A 21,576-nucleotide genomic window follows, 5' to 3' on the forward strand; every position below is an offset into this window, starting at 1 on the left:
ATCTTTCATATACACTTCTGCAATATGCAGCTGAAGGTTTATGTGCAACATATGTGTATACTAATGCTTTCTTTTTTTCTCTTCCTTCTGCAGGTCCACTTGTGATCATAGAAGAGAAGTGGCAACAATCACCTTGGCCTGGTTTGGCTGCCATTTCTACTAATGGATCACTAGTGGTCATCAGGTCTGCCACTCAGCAGGAGGATGCAGGTCACTGTATGGAAGGTGGCCTGAAGGGATCACTTTTGGCCTCTGTGATCACTTCTCCGGGGTAGAGGCAAATCTTCCTCTTCTGATATGGCTCAAAGGGGTCCTCACTGGTCTTCTGGTGGTAGTTGCAGAGGCTAGTGTCATCTAAGTTGCACTAGGAGCTGGATGCCTGCCTCCTAACTATGCAGCAGCTCCTGGTGTAGTTGGTCAAGTCACATGACCATCATGCTTTGACCATAGGACCACTAAAAATATAGACTGAAAAAGACATCTTACATGGAGGTGATTGATGTCTATGCTGGCTGACATCTGAGCTGGGCTAACAACCACCATGTACCCTGCTTCTCAACCATTAGCATGTACCCCTGCCTTACATGCCATTCCCCATACTGTGTTTGTTTTTTGACCTTCCCCATGAGCAGATGTCCGCACTCTATCTGTATGCATTCACTTTAGCTCCCATCTTTTATATCAGTAGCATCACTGTTTGTATCTGCAGCTTACATTGGCTTGTCTAATAAAATTTCACATACACACCAAAAAGCCCTTTTTCCACCTCTCTATTGTAATTCCAAGGCTCAAAGTTACAAGTTCCAGAATTAGGGGAAAACTATGAAAGTATAGAACAACGAATGCCAAAAATCCCTCTTCTCATTTACATTTTTTTTGCTGGGAGTCAGGATCACCTCTACCCATTCAATCCTGCTTTTTATATATACTAGTTAGAAAAAATAATATTCTGATAAAAATAATCTTGATTTTGCTATATGCAAGTCTAAATTTCACTCATTCAGTCTCACACTAATGAGTTTTGGAATTTATTTGTCTATTTAACATTTGTTGAGTGACATAGAACACTGATTGCCAATGACCAATGCCTGTCTTAGTCATGGGGGGCTTGAAATTGGAGTACATATCAGTAATATGTAACAGGCAAATTACACTGAAATACAAAACATCAGTTGTTCATAAGGTGCAGTCACATAAAGTAAAGTAACGTAATGTAACATAATGTAACATATGCCTATAATATAGGTAGTGGAAACCTGGTAGAACAGAAAATGGCAGCTCTTAACATAGAAGACAATGTATTACCTAAATTTACAACGCAATATGGTAGCGCACTTCCTACCACCTCTCATTCCTTCCGGTTACTCTTGTATGATTTCTCAGCTTGCTACTACCCCTTGTCTAACGTACTTTTCTCATCCTTTCCTTAGCAGTTATGTGATAAATGGGGTTGGCACTTTTCTGTGGTGGCCTTCCTTGGGCTGTCACTCTGTGCATGTGGCAACATTGCAGGTTTTCTTTACACGTGGGAGCAGGTATTTATTTATTCTGTTTTATTTCCTGTTTGTTGACAGGATTAGTGCCATTAAGCGGTGAACTGTTATCAGGGGAGACCTAAGATGGTAATTGTACTTTTAGGAGAACTTAGATAGGACATCAGGAACTTCCCCTACTGCTGTGAGATCTTCTAGATCCACGTGAACTGTCAGCAACTCAAGCAGGTGGGCCTCGTTTAATGTCTCACCCGAAGGATGATACACTCAGGAATGCAGCACCCTTGTTATGCTACACACCAGTATCAACAATCCATCTACCTGCTGTGGGAAGAGCACCCACACTCTTCTACAACAAAGAAGAGCATGCTACCTCTTGTACCATAATCTCAGGTGTACTTGCCCTACATTTCTGTGACATCTGACAATTGGATCACAAAGTTCAAAGGACAAAACCACCACCGTAACAGGTACAAGCATGCAAATTCTGAAGGTAATGCTACTCAATGCTAGAAGTCTAAACCTCAAAATGCACTCTCTCGAGGCACTCCTAAAAATGGAGAACATCGATATCTGTGCAGTAACTGAGACCTGGTTCAAGGCTCCAGAGAGCACCCAATGCAATACCAGGCTACAGCTCTTACCACACTTTTCGGCCACCAAACCAGGACCAAAACACTAAATGTGGTGGAGTGTCTATATTCAACAAAGATATTCACACCACCAGGCTAGTTGCCCAAAACAATGCATCTGAAATTCTCCAGGTGCAACTAACATTAGGTAAGATGGCAATCCAAATTGTATCTTGCTACAGATCCCCCACCATGCCCCAAGATTCTCACTACACCTTTCTAAACATACTGGAAAATATTAAGATACAACCAAACACCCTAACATTGGGTGATTTCAACTACCCTTCCATTAACTGGGAAAACTACTCATGTACTAACACCTTTGCCCAATGGTTCTTGGAATTTATAAATTCCAACACCCTGGATCAACTAATCCATAGTCCCACCAGGGGCTCCAATATCCTAGACCTGGTCATTACCAACATGGGAAATTGATGCTTCACACCTATGGTCACCCCCTCGTTAGTCAGGTCTGACCATAAGCTAATCACCCTTAATATCCACATCCCACCCCCACCCCACCCCACCCCAGTAAGGAAACCTCCATAAAAAACTTCTCCAAAGCCAACTTCATGCTACTCAAGTCAGAAGTTATAAACTTCATGACACCCATGCAGACGGGAACTGAAAGTTCAACTGCTGAATCCTACACTAAGGCACTGTACAAGCACATCCATTCATGCATGAACCGTGCCATCCCAAATAGAACCAAGATGCTCTCCTCCAAAAAAAGGAAGCCAATCTGGTGGTCCCCTGCCATAAACAAACTTTACAACAAAAGGAAGAAACTGTTGCAGAAAAGAGGAAAATCCCAGGATGCAAAAAACTCCCTTACCAGCCTCAGTAAGAAGCTGAGATCCCTCATAAAATCCTCCAAAGCTAGTTATGAAAATAAAATTGCCAAAGATTCCAAAGACAACCACAAGGCATTCTATAACTATGTCAAGAATCTAAATGGCAATGCTCAGATCTGCTCTGAGCTACAACAAAATGGCATTAAATATACTGATCCCGAGGATATTGCCAATATCCTGGCAGATCAATTCAGTGCCAACTTCACCCCCCTCTCACCCACTAAATGGCCCATCTCAATACCGGAAGATTGCCAAATTCTGGTAATAATGGCCACACAAGTAAAAAATGCATTCTCCAAAGCTAAGAATGCAGCATCCATGGGACCAGATGGCATCATGGGATGTGTACAGCATGAACTACAAAATGAACTGGCACCTCACCTAAGTGTCATGTTTAATCATAGCCTCACCTCAGGCTTTGTGCCCACTGAATGGTGCACAGCTACAGTTATCCCACTCCACAAGGGGTGATCCACCTTGGATCCTGGGAACTACCACCCCATCAGTCTGTCAAGCCTGATCTGCAAGGCCATGGAACATATTATCATGGAACTTATAAACAAAGACATTGGCAACCTTTAAACACTAGACCCCACCCAGTTTGGGTTCATGAAGGGCCGATCTTGTCTCCTGAACCTGATTGACTTCTTCGAATCAGTCTCCAGAGCCGTGGACGAGGGTAAAGCAGTCCACACAGCCTATCTGGGCTTCATCAAGACCTTTGACACCATCCCCCACTCTGGAATCATAGATAGACTTACTAAGCTGGGCATTAATCCCTACGCAACTCAATGGGTTGCCAACTGGCTTACTGACAGAACCCACACTGTAAAAGTAGCTGACTCCAAATCCAGCTCCAGAAAAGTGACAAGTGGTGTACCTCAGAGTCCAGTCCTGGGACCGCTCTTATTTGGCATCAACTTCTCTGAAGTACAGGCCAACACTAAGGGACTCTGGCTAACAAAGTTCGCAGATGACTGCAAACAGGGAGCCATTATTGAATCCCCAAATGATGTGGATACTCTACAAAAGGGCCTTACAGAAACAGATGCTTGGTGCCAGAGCCATGGGCTCAAGCTCAATGCCAAGAAATGTATAGTTATCCCCTTTGGGAAAAAAACATGTGCCCATGAATTACCACATAGGTGACAGTACACTAAACACCGAAAGTGTGATAAGAGACTTAGGTACACAGGTGGACAGTGGTCTCACCTTCGATAATCACATCGCCACAACAATCAGGAAATCCTTCTATGTGGCACACCTCATCACTAAGGGCTTTTCATCCAGAAAAAAGGAGGTCATTGTCCCACTGTACTCATCCCTCATTAGACCCATTATAGAATACAACGCCACATTTGGTATGTACCTGTCACAACATCTGCAACAACTGAAAAGGTTGCAGAAATACATCACTAAAAGAATCACAGGCCTAAAGCAGATGCCTTATGCTGATCTCCTTAAAAAAATCCACCTATATTCTGTTGCATATCGTCTACTCAGCGGCGATCTCTGCTTAGCATACAAGGCCATGTCAAACCCAGAGCTGTTAGACATGCTACACTTAAAGAAATCCCAATCCCTCAGAGCCACACGCTCCAGGGATCTAAACCTTGTCATCACAATAAACAAAGCATGCTGGAGGGATAGGTTCCTGACCCAGAGACTTCCCAGACTCTGGAATATACTGCCCATACATGTCAAGCAAAATGCCTCTTTGGCCCTCTTCAAAAGGAACCTTGACGACTGGATGGGAGAAAGGAAATTCACCCCAGGGATCACGTCAGTCACCCTGCTAGACAGGGGTCCAGGGAAGTAAATAGTGTGGGAAGAAATAGCCAGGGAATTGTTATGGCTAGGCTTGTACAGGCCCTAGGGCCATTAGCCTAGTACCAACCTATGAACCTATACACTTTCCCAGCACGAATCTTCCAACACACTTACCTAATGCTGCTTCTCCCCGTGACATTGCTCCATTACTGTACAATGTGGTCCTTTTTAGACTACAGCTATGTAACCTATGCAAACCCTGCTACTTATCCAAGCAGCAGCATGCAATATCATGTATAGGTTAGTTGTTGTGTCATGCTAGACAGGTGTGCAGCACTTGCCTGTGAATCCCAGCCTTAAAGTTAGCTTTCCACATTTAGGTGCTAGTTTTGAGATTCTAGAAAAATACAGAGGGACATGACAAACTCTCCTCTGTGTTCTATACTGTCCTGTAGAGTCTCAGAAACTGTACTTATAGCCCTGTGGACTGAGTGCATGTTAAAGAGTGTGGTTGAGGATTTCACTTAGAAGGCAAAATAAAAGAAACTCCCTGGGATTCAGAAATGTTTACTGCACTAAAGAAATCTTATCTTATTGGGTTCCTCTTTGCAGGATGTCTTTCTGATTCTTAAACCAGTTTCTTGCTATATTTTCACCTTGCAACGGCCTTGGCATGGAGATGGGTCCTCATGGTGAAGCCATGTGCTAATGTGGCAATCCAGGGGAGAGTCTAGTGGCTCTCCCCAGAAATGTTCGAAGATCCTCCTTTACTCAACCAGAATCACTCACTCAAGCAAATAAAATTGAACTCTAAGAGGAAAAAGTGAACCCAGTCTTTTGACAGCAAACACCTATTCACCCCTATGGAAGTACTCACAAACTGGTCCAATAAGGAGGTTGGAGTATGAGGACGTGTGTGTGCATGTCTGTAGAGACATGAATGAGGCTCAAAGACTGTGTGTGTGTGTGCGCGTGTGTGTGTGTGTGTGTGTGTGTGAGTGTGTGTGTGTGTGTGTGTGTGTGTGTGTGTGTGTGTGTGTGTGTGTGTGTGTGTGTGTGTGTGTGTGTGTGTGTGTGTGTGTGTGTGTGTGCTTATATGTGTATGTGTCTGTCTACCTGGGTGATTGCTGTAAAGTAGGTAGGAGATCATGAGTGTGTGTGTGTGTGTGTGTGTGTGTGTGTGTGTGTGTGTGTGTGTGTGTGTGTGTGTGCACGTGCATGCATGTCTGAACATGTAGGTGTGTTTGTAAATATTGTGAGAAGAAATAGCCAGGGAATTGTTATGGCTAGGCTTGTATAGGCCCTAGGGCCGATAGCCTAGTACCAGCCTATGAACCTATTGAGTGTGTGTATTGTGTGCATGTATGCATGCATGCACAGGGGTAGGGCTGCCTTTGCTAATGCAATGCATGGGCTACTAGGAAGAACACTAGCATGGTCAGGACAAAGATGCTAATGAGATGTTTCTCACTGAGGTTTTACCTTGTCTCAGAATCAGAATTACTTTCCATCTTGATAATTTACCAACACAAAATGAGCTATTAGAGCGGGTGCAGAGAAATTTGTTGAATCCCAGGGAATGTTTTTCAGTCAATGAGATTATCGTTGCAGCAGATGAACAATCTTTTATACTGCAGTACCTATAATTTTGGTATCTTTCAGTTCAAAGGGTACTTGCATTCAAATCAATGTTTTTTTTTTTCTGATTGTAAAACGGATTTTCTTTTTTCTGTGAGAGAGTATGAATATGGTTATGTGACAAATCTATTTTATGTGTTGAGAAAGATATTTCCAACAGCATTGATATGGGGTCCAGCTATGCTAGTACTGCACTGGCAGAATGGGAAAATCTGTTTATCCATAATACTATGTACTTCTTTTTTAAGTATTATTGTTTCATTGATAAGATTTTGTTTTTGTAGTCTGAGAGTCTGGAAATGTCAGATTTGTTTAAGAATTACACAAATAATACCACTGTGTGTTTAAAGTTTTACTTCAATGAAAATAGAACAAGTATTGCTTTTTAGATATTATGCTAAAAAGCTTTTTGCCTGAGTAGCTAGATGGAATGCACTGGGATTTCCAGATCATGCATCTAATGCACTTGGATAACATGGATAAACACCAGATGGTAAGATCCAGTAGTGTAACTGCATGTGATAATGTTTACACTGAGGAAATCAATCTTCTGATATCTAGGTTTTGAGCCAGAGGTCACCCTGTTACTTTCCTAAATGAAGCATTTAGTGAATTAAAAGAGGAAAGAACTAGCAAATACAGACCCATTCATTATGAATGGGAGTTCTTCTACTGATAGAAGAAATTGCTGTCCAAAAGCAGGAAGGAACTGTCTCTGAATTGGAAGCATTCCCTCTTCAGCTTAAACAAGCAAATAACACACCTTGTAAGGCATTCTAAAGTTAACTATAAATCCAAATCAGCCTCCTTTACTAAGGATAACCATAACGCCTTCTTTAGCTTCGTCAGAAACCTTAAAAGAAAAACCCAGATCTGTGCAGAACTGGTTGTTAATGGCACCACATATACTGCACCCGCAGAAATAGCCAACCTACTAGCTGACAGGTTCAGTGAAAACTTCTCCTCCCTGTCCCTGCCACATATCCCCCAAAGCATACCTACTACCTGCTCTCCACCTAGTATCTCAATTGAGCAGGTCATAAACACTCTCTCTAAAGCCAAAAACACAGCCTCTGTGGGACTTGATAATATCCCAGGCTGCATTCTAAATGTACTAAAACAGGAGCTAGCTGCACTGCTGTGTACTCTTTTTAACTGCAGTCTTAAGTACTGGTTTTGTACTTGCTGAATGGAAATTAGCCATCATCTTCCCGTTACATAAAGATGGTACCTCCACAGACCCTGGAAACTATAGACCCATAAAGCTGACCAGCCTAATCTGCAAGGCTATGGAAAGAATAATCATGAACCTTATCAACAAAGATATAGGAGACCTCCAAACACTCAACCCAATCCAAGTTGGCTTCGTTAAAGGGAGATCCTGCCTCTTGAACCTGGTGGACTTCTTTGAGACAGTCGCCAAAGCCCTGGATGAAGGCAAATCTGTGCATGCAGCCTACCTGGACCTGGCCAAGGCCATTGACACTATTCCCCATTCATGCATCATTGGTAAACCCACCCAGCTGAAGATCAACCCATATATTGTCAGGTGGGTTGTAAACTGGTTCACCAATAGAATGCACACAGTCAAATAGGTGACTCTACCTACACCAGCAGACCTGTAACCAGTGGTGTTCTACAGGGATTGGTGCTGGGGCCCCTGTTGTTTGGAATCTATTTTTCAGATGTACAGGCTAAAACAAAAGGCCTATTGCTAACAAAGTTTGCTGATGATTGCAAATTGGGTGCAGCCATTGAGTCCCCAAATGATGTTAACATCCTACAAGAGGGACTTGCATGGACAAATGGTGGTGCCAAAGTCACGAGCTAAAACTCAGTGCAAAATAATGCATTATCATCCTCTTTAGCTAGGTCAATGTCCCTGCAGTTTACCACATTAATAACAATATCCTGAGCATGCAGTCAGTGGTGAGAGATTGGGCCACACAGCTTGACAGCAACCTTTCCTTTGACCACCACATCTCCACAGTGGTAAGAAAGGCTTTCCACATCGCCCACCTCATAAGTAAGTGCATTGCATCCAGAACAGAAAAGGCTATAACCACCCCTGTACTCCTCAGTCATCAGGCCAATAATAGAATACAGTGCTACCTTTGGTATGTACCTTACCAGGCACCTGCAACAACTGGAAAGACCTCAAAGGTTTCTTACAAAGAAAATTCAAGGTCATATGTTGACAGACTGAAATCACTGTCACTATACTCTGTGTCTTAGACTACTCAGAGGTGACCTCTGCCTTGCATATAAAGCAATCTCAGATCCTGCTATAATGGAAATGCTGCACATTTGTAAATCAAATGGTATAAGATGCACTTAATCTAGGGAACTCAACCTAGTATGCAAAATCAACAGAACTTGCTGGAGAGACAGAAACATCTCACAGCGGTTACCTTTCTTCTGGAACAAACTTCCAGTTCAGGTGAAGCAGAGCCCCTTATTGACCCTATTTAAGCATAACTTGAATGATTGGATGGTAAACACCAAATTCACCCTGGGAGTTTCACCTGTGTCCTTCTTGGACAAGGGCAGTAGTTTTTGACTTCGTTCCACTTAATACCTTGTTGTTCTTGGGAACAGAGGTTGTACTTGGCTAGGCTTGTAATGGTCCTAAGGCCATTAGCCTAGTAACCACCTATGATCCTATAATCCTATATGGTTGAGGACATGATTGAGAGCAATACATTTTTATTTTTTATTTATTTCATTCAACATTTGTTTATCAGGAAAGTCTGACTGGGTCAGGAACCCATGTTCAGAGGAGGCCCAGGGAGAAAAGCTCCAAATGATACATGAAAGTTAAGATATTATACATGAACAAGACAATAGAAAGTATTAAAGCACACGTTAAATAAGTAATGAATACTAAATAAGTACAGAGAGGTAGATACAATAATAAAACTTGTAGTAGATGGGCAATGCTAAATAAAAGTAATGTGGTAAATTACAACTTTTGTTTTTGGAGATGATATTCACGTGCATGCTAAATATGCTAAAGATAAGAGAAAGTGCCTGTAATAGATGCTATATCTTATGTCATTCAGATATAAACAAAGGGTATTGGATAACTGTCCTATTCTCAGCAACAGAAAGACATACAAGTAAAAAAGTTTATTTGAACAAAACACCGTGAAGACAGTTACAATGGAAATTTGTGGGACATTTTCACCAGTGCCTGTAGTTATTGTTTAACTTGTATGCACCTTCATTTTTCTGTGCCAACACAGAACTTATGCTGCTCTTACTGGTTATTTTATTGCAAATTATACAATAAAAGTATTTGTATATTTATTATATTTAAAATCATGCATGTTACAAACTGGACACTCTCCACAGGAAGAAGTTTGGCCTCTGAACAGAACTTCAGCAGACACAGTAATGCAGACACGAAAACTGCAAAGGGAAATGTCCCAGCCAATCGATACTACTTTTTGTTCAGCTGGCGGGGGGGGCAAGAGTAAACAATTCCCAGTCCCCACGCTATACGGAAAGCAATAGCATAATGAAAAGTGAACGTAGTAACATTTTATAAAAACACCTTCACAAATTATACAAGTAACAACTATTTTTGAAGATGAATGTCTGTTGGTTATATAAGGTATGCTGATTTTTATAACATCAACCCTAGGCACAGGATAAGTCCTGCAACAAGGTGGAGGAAAGGATGGCTAAACAAAATCACTGCAGCTTTTCTTTTAATAATTTAGATATGCTAAGTAGATGACCAGAGAATGGAAATCGTGGAGTAATTTCATTGACTCATACAGTGACATTATTTTGAAAGGGTCACGCATTTCTTTTTTTAAAATAATGTCACTGTATAATGCATAACTGTTACTGTATAAAATGGCAACTCATTTTTAGTTTTCGACATGTACAATAATAGCATTCTAAAAAAAAATAGAACTAAGAAAAAAATGACAGTTGGAGATCCTGCAGCCAGAGACAGATGTGACTGATTTCATTACAGGTAGGGGTTAGGAAAGCAGACAACTTCCATTTTCCAAACTGCAGTGGAAATACTACCATAAATACTGACAGGAAAAAAGCAACATATGCAATATGAAGTTAACATGTGGATTAATATAATGCAGAAGGATATACAATGTAGCATATAAAAATTAAGAAAAAGGTGCAATATTGCATAAAAATAACAGAATTGTATAATAGTAATAACCCATGGCTGGGCGTGGATAATACTTGGCTTACCCACACCTGACTGTTTTGTTCTTATAATCAAACCACACCAGTCACGGGAAAACAAAGCATTACCCACACCCAGCCATGAGTTATTGCTAAAATGTAATTTATGCTGCTAGCTGTATTGTGTATTCAGACTTTTATATAGGCAGAACAAGTCGGAAGCTGAATGTGCAATTTTGTAGACATGGTTATAATATTAAAAAAGGTATAACCTGATGAAATTTTCAGACACTCTCAGACTTGTACAAATTTCATGAGGTTTTTGTATTTTTTATTGCTTGGACAATGTGGAAACTGTTTTAAGAGGGAGTGACTAAGAACAAAGGTTTGATTACAGATAAAACTGTTAGAAAGTCCAATGAACTGCTTCAGTCCCACCAGGTTTAAATCATTATTTGAATTTCAGATGCATGTTAAAACAGAGGAGGTTGAATCATTAATTCAAGTTAGAGCTATTTAAGTGAATGTGCATTTACTGAATTAGGATTCTTTTACTTATTCTTACATAATTTTTAGGTTTTTAAAGAGAAGTTCTTGTTTGTTAACTGTAATATGTTGAATCCCTTGGATGAAGCATTTACTCTGTATATATATTAAATCACCTGACAGCAGATAGGTTCATAGGTAAGTACTAGGCTAACTGCCCTTGTTGGGCATTTTAAACCCAGACAATTTCCCTTGGTGGAAATCAAACCATGTACAACTCCTCAAAGGAATTCTCAATGTATGTAATTGCCATAAAAGTAAAGTACTTAAATACACCATCAGTGAACCTCAAAGTACCACCCCCACATAGGGGATAAGACCTACACACCCCAAACGTATATATACATATTCCATAGTTACACAACAGTGGGTAAAAGTGCAATCTTTCTCAGTGCTGAAAGCAGTTTTGTGGTAAATCTGCTGAACGGCTCCCTTGGCAGTGGTTCTTTGCTTTATTTTCATGAAATCTGTATTAGCCAGAATAGTTTTTGAGACCTTTGACCTTCTACAACTACTGTGTGAACCAACAATTACTTACACTCCTTTTGCATATCAATGTTTTTTTTAAGTAAACATTAAACTTAGACTCAAAGCAGTAGCTGACTGGGGGAGGGGTTGTTAACTGCATTTTTATAGCCATGACTGGGTCCCAAAAGAAGCAAAAACATGGGTTACATGCTGACCACTTCAGTAAGAATGTTAACAGTTACTTAAAACTCCTTATATTACTGACTCATCAGATGCATATTAGTAAAACTCGCCCCATTACAGCTCCTCTTAACAAAATCCTCAAAACAAAGAGACCATTCTTTTCTCAAAAAGAGCCAATACCAGAGCAGTCCTATAAAATTATAAAATGAAGAATAGAAAAAAATGTTATTTTCAAAGTGCAGTAATGGCCCCCAGTTTGGGCATTATAAGAATATAATAGACCTTCAAAGATGGAGTGATCCTCTGCCTGTGGTGATAGGTTTCATAATACCTTCAGGAGGTCTTTTTAGTTTTCTGTAAATCCCATCCCATCAGGCATTATCGGTTATCACTGTGCTATGCATGGAACATGTGATTAAAAAATGAATAATTTTTCAATCACATTATTTATCTTTTCAAGCTGTGTTATCACTGTTCAGCATTAAATGTTTTCCTGTATTAGCTTGTGCTACTTTTACAGATATTGCTTATAGTCATATTGTGAAAACTTGATATCCTACTCATTTTTTTGTTTTGAAATTACAAACCACGCATTTGGGATATAACTATGATATTAAAATATGCCATGGATGTCCTGCAGAAGGTTAAAATTAATACCTAGTAACCTTCTGCAGGACATCTTTTATAAGTGGTAATCAAGTGTATATAGTGTATAGGTTCATAGGTAGGTACTAGGCTATCGGCCCAAGGGCCTATGCAAGCCTGGCCAGCAAGGTTCCCTGGCTTATGCCACCCAAGAAAGTTATTTTCCTGTGCCACTGACAAGCAGAGACACAGAAGTGATCCCCGGGGTGTATTTCCTATTTCCCATCCACTCATCAAGATGTTTCTTGAAGAGTGCTAATGAAGAACTTTGCTTGACATAGATGGGTAGCCTGTTCCAGAGTATAGGAAGTCTCTGGGATAGGAATCTATCCCTCCAGCATGTCCTGTTTATTGTGGAGACAAGGTTTAGGTCCCTAGAGCGTGTAGCTCGGAGGGATTGGGATTTCTTTAGGTGTATAAAGTTAACTATGTAGGTCTAGACATATGGATGCATCCTTTTTTGTGAGATAAGTTAGTATGTACATCTATATCCTTACAAAACATGTGATCAGTTCTTTTTTTTCTTTGTGTCTTTAACTAGCCTTTAACTCAATAGTACAAGAATTGTACTCCTTTATTGTGTAATTTCAAGCACTGCCTTATATGATCTTATATTTAATTACAATTGTTTTTCTAGCACTGCAATTTATATGTCTTGAAGTCTTCAATATCCTGTATCTGACAGCATGTAACTAATGTTAGTTGGAAGCCAGTCTTATTTCTGTATCTGTATTGTATATTGGAAATTGTAATAAAAATTATATTGGAAAAAAATACGCCATGGATGATAACTCCTCCACCACATATAATTATATTCTACATCATTTTGTTGTAAATGTGAGTGATAATCCGTCTTAGCTTTTGTTTTATGAACTTCAGCAGCCATATCAGCTTCAAACCACATCTAACATGAGTTGTAGATGGTTTCCTTCAGATAATCAGACAGGAGTTCATCATATTCATAGTAAAAAATAAAAATAAAAAAAAAGATGCAAGCTATAAAACAAACAGACTGGTTTATTTCATAAAATATGCTAGAGTTGGCTGAAAACCTATTACTTCTAACGGGCAGCCTTATAAATATTGGCACAACTATAGACCATTGCAACTTGCCGGTAGCATTCCCATTTAACTGCATAAAATTATATCTTTCAACCTTAAACACATTATATTTAAGCACTGCATCCAATTTATGCAAACACAGTCTATTTTAACCTTAGCAAATGATTCATGCTTAATATCTTTTGTACTGTTTCCACATTAACCTCACATGGAATCACAGCATAAAAAGATTTTAAATCACAGACTTGCAGAGAAGCATTACTCATTCTGTTCACATTACTATTTAAAATCTCCTTGTGTATGAAATAATGTTCCCACAGTGTTTAATGCAGCTCCTGAGACTTTGCACTAAAAGTTGCAAACATTTCTCATTATAAATAGCCAAAGCTCTGTGAATCATTTACTGCTAGCTGTAACTTGCCAAAATGGTGGTCTTCCGGTGTGTGATAGCCTTGGATAACCCCTAAAGTAAAGGTATTTCAACGCTGTTTGTATTAAAATAGACTGCAAGATCATCTGATATGTGTAAGGTACTGCTCCTGTCAGGAATAATGTCATTACCTGATATGTTTAACAGTTTTATATAAATTTGCTTTTATTGCTTTGCAAATGTCTTTGCCTGAAAGTAAAGCTTGTAAACTACCATTATCAAATTCTGTGTTGAGTATAGCTTACACTCAATCTTTATTATTTTCTTTTTCAGTACTCTGAAATTGCTTCCAGTTAACCTCTGTGAGGCATATTTTTCATCTTTGTTTAAGTAAAACACTTATTAACTTTATTAATAATTCTTTGCTTATTTCTTTTTCGCAAAAAAAAAAATCTCAAATGCCATAATAATAAATTCTCTCTTAAATGTAAATTTGCTTGGCTTTCCTAACCTTCTTCTCATGTCTGTAGTGAAATCATTAGAAAACTGTAAGTGTCACACATTAATATTTTCAGTCCTCTAAGAATATACAGCAACTTTTTACCGTCTGTGATGAAACAAAATTAAGTTCTTTACAGAAAAAAATTCACTTGGTCTTAGCCCGTAAATTATATGAAATATGTAAAATTTAAGTCAGAAGTGCTGATGTTTCACTAGTATAATCTGATTTCTTTGTCTTTGTGTGATGGTAAGTCAGAAGTGCTGATGTTTCGCTACTATAATATGGTTTCTCTCTCTATGTGTGAGGGTAAGGATGCCGGTTATTTTCCTGAGTACAAAATGCTAATGCAAGCTATCCTGACTCATAGTCCCATGTCTTCATGGACATCTGTTTGCTGATTCATCAACCTTTGAGAGAATCTCACTGGCTGAAATAATGTTTCCAAATAAATAAAAAAGACCACTCTATTGAAGCTTCAGACAAGTTGCTTAATGTGTCTGTTCAATGTATGTATGTTTGTATGTATTTATTTATTTATTTCATTTGTTTACTGGGTAATGTCTGATTGGGCACGAGGCCCATTTTCAGTGGAGGCCCAGGGAGAAAAGCTCCATACTTACTTATATATAGCTACTACATGTTAACAGTCTTGAACAATAAAGACATACATATATATGCTATTAACATTGAACATAGAAAAAAATCAGTATAGTAATAACTAATTAGCTACAATTCACAAATTTAACTTAAATGGAACAGTTTGAGAAGAATATTTACCAGAAAACATTTACCAGAATATTTATCAGTTACTTGTGTTTCATCAAAACATCATCAGACAACCAGAATATGGACTTTAAATAGAAAGTGTAAAAATATACAACTTTCAGATAATATATTTAATGTCTTAAATGAGTACAGCTCCAAAAGGACTTCCCAGATGCACGTTAATTCAAACCAGGCTCACTGTGTGTATTTAATAATAGAGACCAGTGTTAGTCACTGTACTCTAGTTTAAAATTAGGATCATAGGATCATAAGATGCTACTAGGCTAATAGCCCTGGGGCCCTTACAAGCCTAGCCAAGAGTGTACCCCCAAAAAGAAACCTCAGTCAGCACCTGTCACCCCTGTCAGTGAGGGACACAGGTGGAACCCCTGGGACAAATTTGTGGTTTCCCATCCACTCATAAAGGTGCTCTGTTTGACGTGTATGGGAAGTCTATTCCAGAGATGGGGCAACCTCTGGGAGACAAACCTGTCTCTCCAATAGGATTTGTTGGTGTCACATATTAGATTCAGGCCTTTTGAGTGGGTAGTGCATGAGGAGTTAAACTTACGGATATGGAGCATCTCTAGTAGGGCAGGGTCTGAGATTGACTTGTAGGCGAGACACAGTTCCACCATGAGCAATCTGTACAATACCGAGTAGAGTGATAGTGATTTGAGCCTGTCTGCATAGGACAGGTGTTGGAGGCCATAGATTCTCTTCATGAGGTATTTCAGTGACCTTTTCACCACAATGTTTTATATTCCCAGGTACTATATCCAAAGTTTGAAACAAAAAAGTTTTTGTAGCATCCTTAGACAACTGATGCTCATATGATCATGAAACTTCTTATCATGATCATGAAGCCATTTCACACTGAGCTGATCGAAGGAAGGACACTGAGGAAACTCAGAGCTATAATATATAACATTAAGTGTCCTGTTTTGTGTTTATTTTGTTCTTTATTTCTTTGTTATTTATAGCACTTTGTGTACTGTGTGTATTTTTCTAGCTAGTTTCACTGTATGTGAGGTATTAATTGGAAATTGTCCACTTTTATTAAGCATCTGTTGGGTTGTTTGTTTCTGATAACTTGTTGCAGTTAAACTCTTTTTTCTAGAGGCTCCTTTAGCTGTTTAAAACTTTCATTTAAAGGCTCACTGCTGCTTTTCAGCTGTGAGAAACATTTCTGCAGTTGTTCTAAGTAGTGGAGATATTTGTAGCATTTCCATATTCAGGCTTGTATTTGGGCCTAGTGTTTGTGGAGGCTGTGTGTCTGAGCACATATTCAGGGACATCTTGGTTTAGCCAAAGCCATCAGGCATTTCAGTGAGAGAGAATTGTTTGAGGTCATTGGCTGACTGAGCTCACCTGGACTACAGCTTAGACTAAGCACCTCATTGGTTCTTTTGAGATTTCTTTCTTAAAAACTGTCTCAGGTTTCAACTTTCTGTTACCTAAGAAGTTCAGTTGTGAGTGTTCTGCCATTTCACACTGAGCTGATCGAAGGAAGGACACTGAGGAAACTCGGAGCTATAATATATAACATTAAGTATCCTGTTTTTGTTTATTTTGTTCTTTATTTCTTTGTTATTTATAGCACTTTGTGTACTGTGTATTTTTCTAGCTAGTTTCACCGTGTGTGAGGTATTAACTGGAAATTGTCCACTTTTATTAAGCATCTGTTGGGTTGTTTGTTTCTGATAACTTGTTGCAGTTAAACTCTTTTTCTAGAGGCTCCTTTAGCTGTTTAAAACTTTCATTTAAAGGCTCACTGCTGCTTTTCAGCTGTGAGAAACATTTCTGCAGTTTGTTTCCCACCCTCCCTCACTGTTGGTATAGTGTTTTTATAGATGGTGGCTTTGCAGTTGCCTGCCCCTAGTGTAAATTTGATCTGGGACCCTCCTCCCAGTCTAGTGTCATTACCTCATTCTACCCAGTACAGGGAGAATATTTGAGAAGGCCAATCAGCTTAGTTTCTGCTACTCCTTTCTCTCTTTCCTTTCTCTTTTTTCACTAAAAAAAAAAAAAAAAAAAAAAAAAAATGTTATCTGCTTTTACTGTATTTGTGTTTCTTCCTACTTTATTTTGCTTTTGCGTCATCTTAAAAGTACTCAATTGTATTTATTACTGCTTGGTGTAACTCATTCTAAGCCTTTTAGTTTAAGCACTTGGGCTTCAGACCAGTTGTTTTACATTAGGAAGGTTTGTGGTCTGCACTGTAGTGGCAGAACAGGTAGCTTACATCCTTCTAAGTTGGGAAATGCTGATTGAGGGCTCAGTGTCTGTTATTCTAAAAGTGTATTAATTCTGGTTTAAGCACTTGGGCTTCAGGCCAGTTATTTTACATTAAGAGGGTTCGTGGTCTGCACTCTTGTGGGAGGAGAGGCTGGACTCTGCCCTTCTGAGCTGGGAATTTCTGGTTAAAGGCTTATAGTGCCTGTATATTTGAACTGCTTCTTACTGAAATTGGTACACCTTGTTTGCTGTAGCATAGACTAGATCCAGGCCTGCTGAATCTAGCTTTGTTTGTATAACTTGAGCACTAATCCAGGCATTCTTTAAAGTATTCAATTGTATTTATTACTGCTTGGTAGTAACTTGATTAAAGCGTAGCTATCATTCTAAGTCTTTTGGATTAAGCACTTGGGCTTCAGACCAGTTGTTTTACATTAGGAAGGTTTGCGGCCTGCACTTTGGTGGCAGGACAGGTAGCTTACATCCTTCTAAGTTGGGAACTGCTGATTGAGGGCTCAGTGTCTGTTATTCTAAAAGTGTATTAGTTCTGGTTTAATCACTTGGGCTTCAGGCCAGTTATTTTACATTAAGAAGGTTTGTGGTCTGCACTCTTGTGGGAGGAGAGGCTGGACTCTGCCCTTCTGAGCTGGGAATTTCTGGTTAAAGGCTTATAGTGCCTGCATATTTCAACTGTTTCTTACTGAAATTGGTACACCTTGTTTGCTGTAGCATAGACTAGATCCAGGCCTGCTAAATCTGGCTTTGTTTCTATGCTTGTTGTTTGTTTGCTGGTTATTTCCCCGAAATGCTAATTCCACCTAAAATGTGGGTTTTCAGCGCTTCTGTGGATCCCTAGTGATATCTGCATTGCTTACTGTACTTATTTCCTTGTTTCACTTGAAAGAAAGTTACTGTTTGTCATTTTTGCATTTAAGTTACCTGTAACACATTGCATTTGAGTTACCTGGCACTTGCTCACTAAAGCAATTATATAAGTCAGCACTAAAAAATTAAAAGCACTACACCCTCACAAACTCCCCTTGAGTACCTTGTTCCCCACTGGCCCTTTTTTTCAATTATAAAGGAATTCCCAATACTATTCTAGCATGTCCAAAGATCAGTTGTCAATCTCCTCTCCGGTCCAGCTGGTGAATCTGGGAATCTTGAGGCAATGTTACAACTGCCTCATGTACATGTGAGAGATGCAACCATATAGCCAAACTGGAGGCTAAGCTCTCTCAACTCAGTACTGGCGTAACCAGTCACGAGGAGAAGGAAACCACACTCACTACAATTCCAGTCTCACATAGACCTACCACGACAGCAAACCAAACACATAAACACACAAAAACATACTCGGAGGCTCTAAATAAAAATCTGCCTAAGCAGCAGAGACCTCCAAAGCAGACACCCAAGCAACCGCTACCCCAAAACAAAACACGTGCAACACATAGCTCACAAAGCCAGTGTGTCGAACAGTCACAGCCCTTAAGGCTAAACAACACACCTGATACACTTGTAATAGGTGACTCTATCGTCAGGCACACTGACGTCCCGCTCACCAGGCTGAACAAGGATAAGGTCACAGTGAGCTGCCTGTCAGGCACTAGGATCCGCCACATAACACAAGCACTCAGGTCACTCCAAGGCAGGTACAAATGTGACTCAGTCATTGTCCATGCTGGTGTGAATGACCTGAGACGTACCTCCCTGGACTACATGAAAAGAGACATAGAGGAGCTCTCTGAGCATGTAGCCCAGGCTGGTATGACCCTGACCTTGAGTAGCATCTTACCCTCACCAAGAATGATGCCACAATATGAAGACAAGATGATCAATTTCAACAATTGGCTTAAGTATTGGTGTCATTCAAAGGGGATCCAATGCCTGTCAGCCTGGGATGACATGCTCGACATGCCATGATGCTTCGCTAGGGACGGCTTGCACCTGTCACCCCTGGGCTTTCGGTTATTGGCAAAGGCTCTTGCTACCCCCATAGTGCCTTTTTTAGGCAAGGCTCAAAAGACAAACCCACCTCCATAGGTATCACAAGGGATAAGAAACTAAGAGTAATGCTACTCAACGCCAGAAGTCTAAACCTCAAGATGCACGCACTTGAAACTCTCCTTAGCATGGAGAACATTGATATCTGTGCAGTAACAGAAACCTGGTTCAAGGCTCCCGAGAGCACCCCAGCACTACCAGGTTATACCTCATACCATGCTTTTGGGCCCCAAAACCTGGACCAAACCACAAAAGGGGGGGTATCAATATTCGTCAAAGATACCCACACCTCCAGGTTGGTGGCACAGCACAAAGCATCAGAGACTATCCATGTGCAACTAACAGTGGGTAAAACTGCCTTCCAGTTTATAGCCTGCTACAGACCACCCTCCCAAACCCAGGAACCCCACTCGGCCTTCCTGAGAACACTGGAAAATATGAAGGTCTCTCCAAACACCATTATATTGGGCGACTTCAACTACCCAAACATAGACTGGGAGCATTACTCTAGCTCCAACACCCTAGCCCAAAGGTTCCTAGAATTTATAAACTCAAATGCTATGGAACAACTTGTTACCACTCCCACAAGAGGGGAAAACATACTGGACCTGATCATCACCAACATGGGGACTCTATGCTCCAGACCAGAAGTGTATCCCTCACTGGTAAGATCAGACCATAAACTAATCTCACTGGATATTCACATCCCGACCCCATCCCCTGCCCAGAAAAACACAGTGAAAAACTTCTCTAAAGCAAATTTCACACTCCTCAAAACCGAGGTGGAATCATTCAAAGCCCTCGGGCCTGTGGAAAATACGGCCCAGACCACAGAATCCTTTATAAACGCATTCTATGAACACCTTCAGGAATGCATGGATCATGCAATCCCAAATAAAACCAAGACCCAATCCTCCAAAGGCAGACGTCCTGTCTGGTGGACCCCAGCCATAAACAAACTATACAATATAAGGAGGAAGCTACTACATGATAGAGCAAAATCCCAAAAAGGGAAGACATCTCTGATCAGTATTAGCAAAAAACTATGGCCACTCATAAAATCGTCTAAGGCCAGCTTCGAGAGAAAAATTGCACAGGACACTAAGATAATCACAAGGCTTTCTTTAGTTATGTTAGGAACCTGGGTGGGAATTCCCAGATATGCTCAGAATTAGTCCAAAATGACAAAAAATACACCGAACCCACAGACATTGCCAACATCCTAGCTGACAGGTTCCACGCAAACCCCCCCCCCTCCCCACCAAAAGGGCAAATATCTATCCCAGCAGAGTGCTGCTCCCCTGACATCTCAGATGCTCAGGTAAGAGCCGCCATCTCCAAAGCACAAAACTCAGCATCAATGGGACCAGATGGTGTCCCGGGCTGCGTCCTACATGAACTCCAAGAAGAGCTAAACCCAAACATAAAACTACTGTTCAATCTCAGCCTTACTACAGGATATGTACCCAAATTGTGGCGTACAGCAACAGTGGTCCCTCTCCACAAAGGTGGTGCCTCAACGGATCCTCGAAACTATCGCCCCATAAGCCTGACTAGCTTGGTCTGCAAAGCTATGGAAAGGATCATCATGGACCTCATAAATAAAGATATTGGGGACCTACAGACACTGGATCCTACCCAGTTCGGCTTTGTTAAGGGCAGATCCTGCCTCTTAAACCTGGTCAATTTCTTTGAAACAGTCACCAAGGCCATTGACGAGGGGAAGGTGGTCCACACAGCCTACCTGGACCTCGCAAAAGCCTTCGATACAATACCCCACTTGGGCATTATAGATAAGCTCACCAGCTTAAATATAAACCCCTATGTCACTAGATGGGTTGCAAACTGGCTCAAGGACAGAACCCACATGGTTAGAATTGCTGGAGCCATGTCAGACTCCAAACCAGTTACAAGTGGCGTCCCACAAGGCTCAGTCCTGGGACCTCTCTTGTTCGGTATATATTTCTCTGAGGTACAGGTGAACATGGATGACTGCAAACTGGGCGCCATAATCGACTCTCCAGCTGACACAAGCATCCTCCAAAAGGGCCTCATAGAAACAGACAACTGGTGCCAGTGCCATGGCCTCAAGCTAAATGCCAAAAAGTGTATAGTCATCCCCTTTGGCAAAAACAAAGTGCCCACAAATTACCACATAGGTGGTAATCCATTAAGTACAGAAGAAGTCATTAGGGACCTGGAGACCCAAGTTGATAGCAATCTCTCATTTGACAACCACGTGGCC

The sequence above is a fragment of the Protopterus annectens genome, chromosome 12.part0 (assembly GCF_019279795.1).
Source record: "Protopterus annectens isolate FY-2018-M chromosome 12.part0, PAN1.0, whole genome shotgun sequence".
Classification (NCBI taxonomy): Eukaryota; Metazoa; Chordata; order Ceratodontiformes; family Protopteridae; genus Protopterus; species Protopterus annectens.